Source organism: Acomys minous (genome assembly GCF_964271855.1).
Source record: "Acomys minous genome assembly, chromosome: 5".
In the NCBI taxonomy this organism is placed as follows: domain Eukaryota; kingdom Metazoa; phylum Chordata; class Mammalia; order Rodentia; family Muridae; genus Acomys; species Acomys minous.
This window is the reverse complement of record NC_140494.1, coordinates 83,060,626-83,066,860: the sequence shown is the minus strand read 5'-3', so window position 1 is coordinate 83,066,860 and position 6,235 is coordinate 83,060,626. Positions and strand designations below refer to the sequence as shown.

The 6,235-nt window shown below is 44.3% G+C and overlaps 1 protein-coding gene across 3 annotated transcripts in view; it reads left to right on the top strand.

Annotated features, from left to right (window-relative positions):
• Window positions 1-2,638: 2,638 nt before the first annotated feature.
• The window catches only part of LOC311598201 (uncharacterized protein), a 28,617-nt gene continuing 25,020 nt past the window's right edge, over window positions 2,639-6,235 (top strand). For all 3 annotated transcript variants that reach the window (XM_084783178.1, XM_084783177.1, XM_084783176.1), the window contains exon 1: window positions 2,639-4,455. The gene's annotated coding sequence lies outside the window, so the exon portion shown is untranslated. The remainder of the gene's footprint in view (window positions 4,456-6,235) is intronic.

Here is a 6,235-nt window from a genome sequence, read left to right as displayed (position 1 = left end):
GATGGGACCAGCTCTCCTGAGCGCAGCATCCAGTAAGGGGCGGGGCTAGTTGTACGGCCTCTGAATATCCTTCGTGGTCTCCAGGGGATACCCTGACCAGGAATGTCTCCATGTTTGTTAGCGGTAATGTGAGTCATGTTATATGGTCCTTTGCCGCTGTGTAGCTATGACTCAAATGTGGTCCTCAGTGGCAGTTGGGACCTCACCATGGTCTCAGGTTGTGGGGCTGGTCACTCATAACAGGCTACTCCCTGATAAAAGGGACAAAATGGCTACCTATAGTGCCTATTGGTATACCAGGAAAGGTACTTGTTAAAACCAAATAGACTCAAATCTAAGAACATGTAGCTTCATTAGCTGAAATAGTTCTACAATATGATAGGTCACTTTACCTGCTTTATGCAGGACAAAGAGGTTATTATGTAGCTTTAAGAAAAATTGTTGTTTCTATGTATACCACTTAAAAACCATCAGAGAAAATTGGTGAGGGTTAGGTTTACTAACAGTGGAGAAGTGTGGCTTTTGCCTCTTCTTCAAGGAGGAATGTTGCTTCTATGTCAATCAATCAAGTATAATAAAGGACAAAATCCAACAACTCCAGACAGATTTCCAAAAAGCATCAGGAACAGCTTGATGCCTTTAGCCAGTGGATCATAGGTAACTCTATGTGGAATTGGATTCTGCCTTTCTTAACCCCCCTCTTCCTCTTTTTCTTAATCCTACTAATTACTCCCTGTCTTATAAACCCCTTGTCTAGATTTCTTCAACAACAAATTCAAAAGATTTCTGGCTAGACCTTTAACCAGTTTTTATTAAAAGACTATCAGCCCCTAACTATGAAATCAGAGGCCTACAGCCCCTGACTAAGCCCTAATGGTGAAGATGAAGCTGAACCCAAGGACTCTGGGGAAATATATTATTTCCATATAGCAGGAAATAATCAAAATGATGCTACACTCTTTCCTGACCCCCTAATTAGTTATCAATAGTAAACAAAAAGGGAGGAATATAGGGTAACAGGCCAATGGAAAAATCCTCCTTCCTTTGGTCTGTCCCTGATCCTAGGACTAGGAGATCCCCACCCTCATGACTCAGGGTTAATGGCCAAGCCATATTTCCAGCCATGCTGTACTTTTCCACCAGCTCACAGCACATGCTCCAAAGACCCTATAAGCTTGCCCTCCTGCCCAATCTGCTGCTGTCTCTGTTCCCAGTCAGAGGCATCCACCATTCTGTGATTCTCCCCAGCAAACCTCTTCTCTGCAGTTTGTTGAATGGTGTGACTTTCTGTCTGCTGTTTGTTGTGTGGTGTGACTTTCTGTCTGCAGTTTGTTGTGTGGTGTGACTTTTTGGTATTCCTTGGCTCATTATTGCCAAGATACCCTTGTGCCAGAAAACACTTTCATACATGATTCTTTGCTTAAGCAACACACTGAAAAATATGACTCCTTTCCTCCAGCCACCTTGAAGAACCTATAACTTATAGTTCCTCAGGGAGAGGTGTTGGTCTCACGAGCCCTTGTTGTGGGACAGTATTCCCGAGAAGACATGAACAAATGTCTATTCATAGCAGATAGGGAACTGATGACATACCAAAGCACCATTGGTATGTCACCAAAGCACCATTGGTTAACAAGTGAGGTTTACTGGGGTCATTTACAGCAATGTGGGTGAAAGGGATACTTACAGAAGCAGAAATAACTCCAAAGCCCACCCCAGCATAGATGACAACTCACAAACGTTGGGAGCCTGGAGCACACTGCACAGCATGCAGGCGACTCAACAGGCAGCATGGATAATCTCTGTTTCTTCCAGGCTGTTCAGCTGTCCTGAGCCTCTTCTAGGCTGCCCACTTTGCTTGCGAGTTATCGCTCAGCAGTCCTTACTGCTAATATGTGCTTGGAAAAGGAGGACCCTAGCCAATCTGGTCTACTTCAGGGACTTCCTGAGAACACTGAATTGTTTAGTTCCTGAGCTTGAGGAGCGTCCCTGCAGAATAGAATGCTTCACCTCCCAGCAAACATCCTGTGACATAAAAAATTCCCCCTTTAGGACATCCTGTTGTTTTACCTCCCATTTATTTATTTATTTATTTTTTGTTTTTTTTGAGACAGGGTTTCTCTGTGTAGCCTTGGCTGTCCTGGACTCACTTTGTAGATCAGGCTGGCCTTGAACTCACAGCGATCCTCCTGCCTATGTCTCCCGAGTGGGATTAAAGGCCTGTGCCACCATATCCACGGGTTTACCTTCCTTTTTAACATCCTGTGTCTTACCAGCTTTCCTCAACAATGGAAAGTTTTAATCTTGGAGGAAACCACTACACAAAAGTCATCCATGATGGAATATTGATGGGCCCAACCACTGTTCCCAGGAGCTCAGAAGTACATCGGTCATGTCCAGAATATAGTGTTCACAGCACTCCTTTCCAGCCTCCAGCTATATTCATTTTATTTTTTGTTTTATTTTATTTATTTATTTATTTATTTTTTTCAGTATATATTCTTTTAGCTCTCTCTTCCTTGATGTTTCCTGGGCCTTGGAAAGAATGATACTGATTTCTGTTTAAGGCTGAGAAGCAAAGAATCATTTATTTTCAGCACTTTGACCAGTTATAAGTCTCCACATTAACCACTCCCCCACCCCCACCCCCCACTGAAAGGCCAAGGCTGAAAGCAGCATCTTCAATATGCAGGGATTAACATTTAGAAGGCAAATTAACAAGAGGACCATTTAGGAAAGCCACTGTAGTAGGACACTACCCGTCTCCACCAGCCTGCAGGGTGTTTTAATTTTTTCTGAGTCTGTCAGCCGGACAGACAAGGCATACCAATTTTTTCAGGCTTTTCCTCCTCTCATATGCCCCCACATTTTCATCTTTCTATTCTACCTTAGTAGGGCTTTAGAACACAGGTGGTCACCAGAAGAGTTGTGACAGGAGAGACTAGCAAGAAGCTATCCCAATATTAAACATACAAAAGAAGCCTGATGGCAGAAGACAACGTTCTTATTGGGCTTTTATGTAACAAGCGGAGCATATTCAAGAGAAGCGCTCACATTCTTAGGAGAGGCAGGGACTATGTAAGTGTCATAAGGCTCTTGGCTCAGTGCTTTCAGAACAATATGTTCCATTTTTTTCTAGGCTGTCTGCTTTCTGGACCACTCCCATTCTCAGCAGTGGAAACGCCCCTTTAAATTTTTTCTTTCACTTTTGAGAGAGCTTCATTGTGTAGCCTTGACTAGTTTGAAACTCTCTATGCAGGCTGGACTGGACTCAGGGTACATCTGCCTTCCAGAACCCTGGAACTGAAGGTGTGGGGCACTGTGCCTGGCCCCAATTTTCTTTTAGCTAGTACTGTTTTGCATTATGTGTGTGAGAGTTCTGATGCACGTGTGATGGGCAGAAGTCAACTTGTGGGAGTTGGTTCTCCGGGAGTTGAACTCAGGTAGTTAGGCTTGGAGGCATGCTCCTTCACCACTCTGAGCCATCTCATTCACCCTACTTTCTTCTTCTTCTTCTTCTTCTTCTTCTTCTTCTTCTTCTTCTTCTTCTTCTTCTTCTTCTTCTTCTTCTTCTGTAATAAACTGTCTTTACTTCTTTTTTTGTTGTTGTTGTTTGGTTTTTTGTTTATTTATTTATTTATTTTTCTTTCTTTCTTTCTTTTTCTGTCTTTATTTCTAACCATGTGTTTCTCGTCTAATTCTGTGACTAGAGACACAAGTACTTGGATACTTAAGTGGGTGCACTGGTACTCACAAACCTGTAAGAGTAACATTGCGTGTGACACGCGCGTTCTGACAGGTCTGGCTGTGTCCACCCAGCCCTGGCACGGCCCCTCTGGTTGGGGTCATCAGCTGGTTGTAGCCTTAACAAGGCTAATGAGCCCGTTTCAGTGGCCAGGCCAGGTGAGTCTCTAAATCGACTTGGGGCAAACCCCCTCTTGAGGCTTAACTTAATTTCCCTGCCCGAAGGGGGCGTAAACTCAGGGTAACCTGAAGCACCTGAAGCCTGGGTAGACTGTAGTCGAAAGCGGAAGTGACAGTAGCAGCTCTCGGCGGTCTCTTACGCTCCAGCTAAGGGTGGTGGAGTCCTTTTCCGTCTCAGTGATCGTCGGTCCGGACTAGACGTTGGTGATGTCAAAGAACTAATTTCCTTCCCTGAAGGTCTTCCAAACGGCTGCGGCAGGAGCCGGAACGAGTCCAGTCCATCAGCCCCCAGCCCGGAAGCGGAAGTGCCCTTGACATTGCCTTCCGTCTTTCCTGGCGCGGGCTGTGGGATTTGGGGTTCCTTTGCTCCTCAGAGGCGGTACCCCGCAGACCGCCCGGGGAGGCTGGTCCGGCCTCTCGGCGGCTGCGTTTCCTCGGGCTCTGAGGACGGGCGAGCGCTGCCGGGACCTCCGCTGCGCAGTTGGTTCTTCGTCCAGCGTCCTCAGGCATTGGCGGATCCGGCGCGTTCAGGTGAGTGCGAGGTGCATGCTGTGGAGAGGGCGTTGCCACTTTGTATTTACAGACAAATGTGTCATCAGATATAGGGCATCCCCATTGCACGTCCTTTATTTGTTTCCAACACTTAGTTACCTTTGGGTAGGAAGCTGCCTTTTTATTTGTTGCTGTGTATGTAAACTCGAGTATATTGAAAAAAAAAAAGGTACTGCTATTCTGTCCATCTGAACTTATTAGGCCCTGCCCACAGGGATTTAAAACAAAGGGCTGCAGACTATTGAAGCATTTGTATTGATTTGTTTCTGCAGAAACATGTTTGGGTGAACTGTGTTGATGAAAACAAAAACAAAAACAAAAACAAAAACAACAACAACAACAACAAAAACCCCAACAACAACAAAAACCCCAACAACAGCAACAACACAACAACAACAACAACAAACCCCTCTCACCTCAAAGGGAACTAGAGTTGATCCTGAACCAAGTAATGGCCATGACCAGAGTTCTCGGTATGGAAATTCCAGTATGGAAGTGGTTACAGTGCAGCCCTGGCTGGCCTGGAACTCTCAAAGCAGACCAGGCTGCCCTGGCTCTTGCTTCTCAGTGCTAGGATTAAAGGCATAGGTGACTCCACCTGGCAACACGGCCTTTTTATAGTTCCAGACTAAAAGTCATAAATCAAGGCAATTCCAAAAACCTTTGTGTGAACGTCAGGTAAAGTTGGGCAAGAGCCAAGCGGGTGAAAAGGTGCTACAGGATCTTGCCCTTGGGCGTGGTGGAAGCTAGTGGTCTGCTGAGGCGACAGAACAGAGGTTTTACCTGACAGTTTAAATTATGTTAGGAGTCATTAGATAAGGCTGTTAAGGAGACTAAACAAAATCCCAGATAAGTTTGGCTCTGGATCTGCAACAATCATGAAGTTCTAGTTAGCCTAATTAGCCTTATAGAATTTTTGATGTAAATGTGGCCTTTTTAAAAATTTTATTTATTTATTTATTTTTAAACTTCAGTTTTCTACTGCTTTAAAGGAAATAGTTTGAAAATTGCAGTTCTGGTAATTGAGCTTTAAGTGTCTAGTAATACATCGTAAAATAAGAAAATTAGGGACTAGGGAGATGGCTCAGTGGTTAAGACCCCTTGCTGCTCTTACAGAGGACTCAGGTTCTAGTCCCAGCACCTATATGGTAGCACACAGCCACCAATAATCCCAGTCCCAGGGGATCTGACCCCCTTTTCTGATCTCCATGGGCATTGGGCACACACATGGAACACAGACATACATGCAACCAAAACACTCATATACATAAAACACATGACTCAAAAAAGATTGAAAATGTCATTAACATACGCCCTTGTGGAAAAAAAGACTTTCCATGTTGTTTAAAAATATAATTTCAGTTGTTCTTGGTTCTGATACCCAATCAAAGGTGTTTTTTGTTTTTTTACCCTGAGACGTCTTTTATTATATATTTATGTGTTTTTGTCTGTGTGTTTGTATGAGCAAGCGTGTGTGGGTACCTGAAGAGGCCAGAAGAGGGATCCCCTGGAGCTGGGGTTACAGGTGGCTGTAAGCCTATTCCATTGAAGGAGCCTCTGAGCCATCTCCTTAGCTCTCTGATGGTTTGTAGCATTGTCACATGCTGTATTCTATCCTCAAGTCTCCTTGTGCTTACAGCCGTGCTTGTAGTTATTCTTCTGTATTGTTTTGAAACAGTTGCCCATTCTTTCAGAAAGTTATGTATTGTGATAACGATATTTGTAGCACAGGGGTTTGGACTCATAGCCTTGCACATGT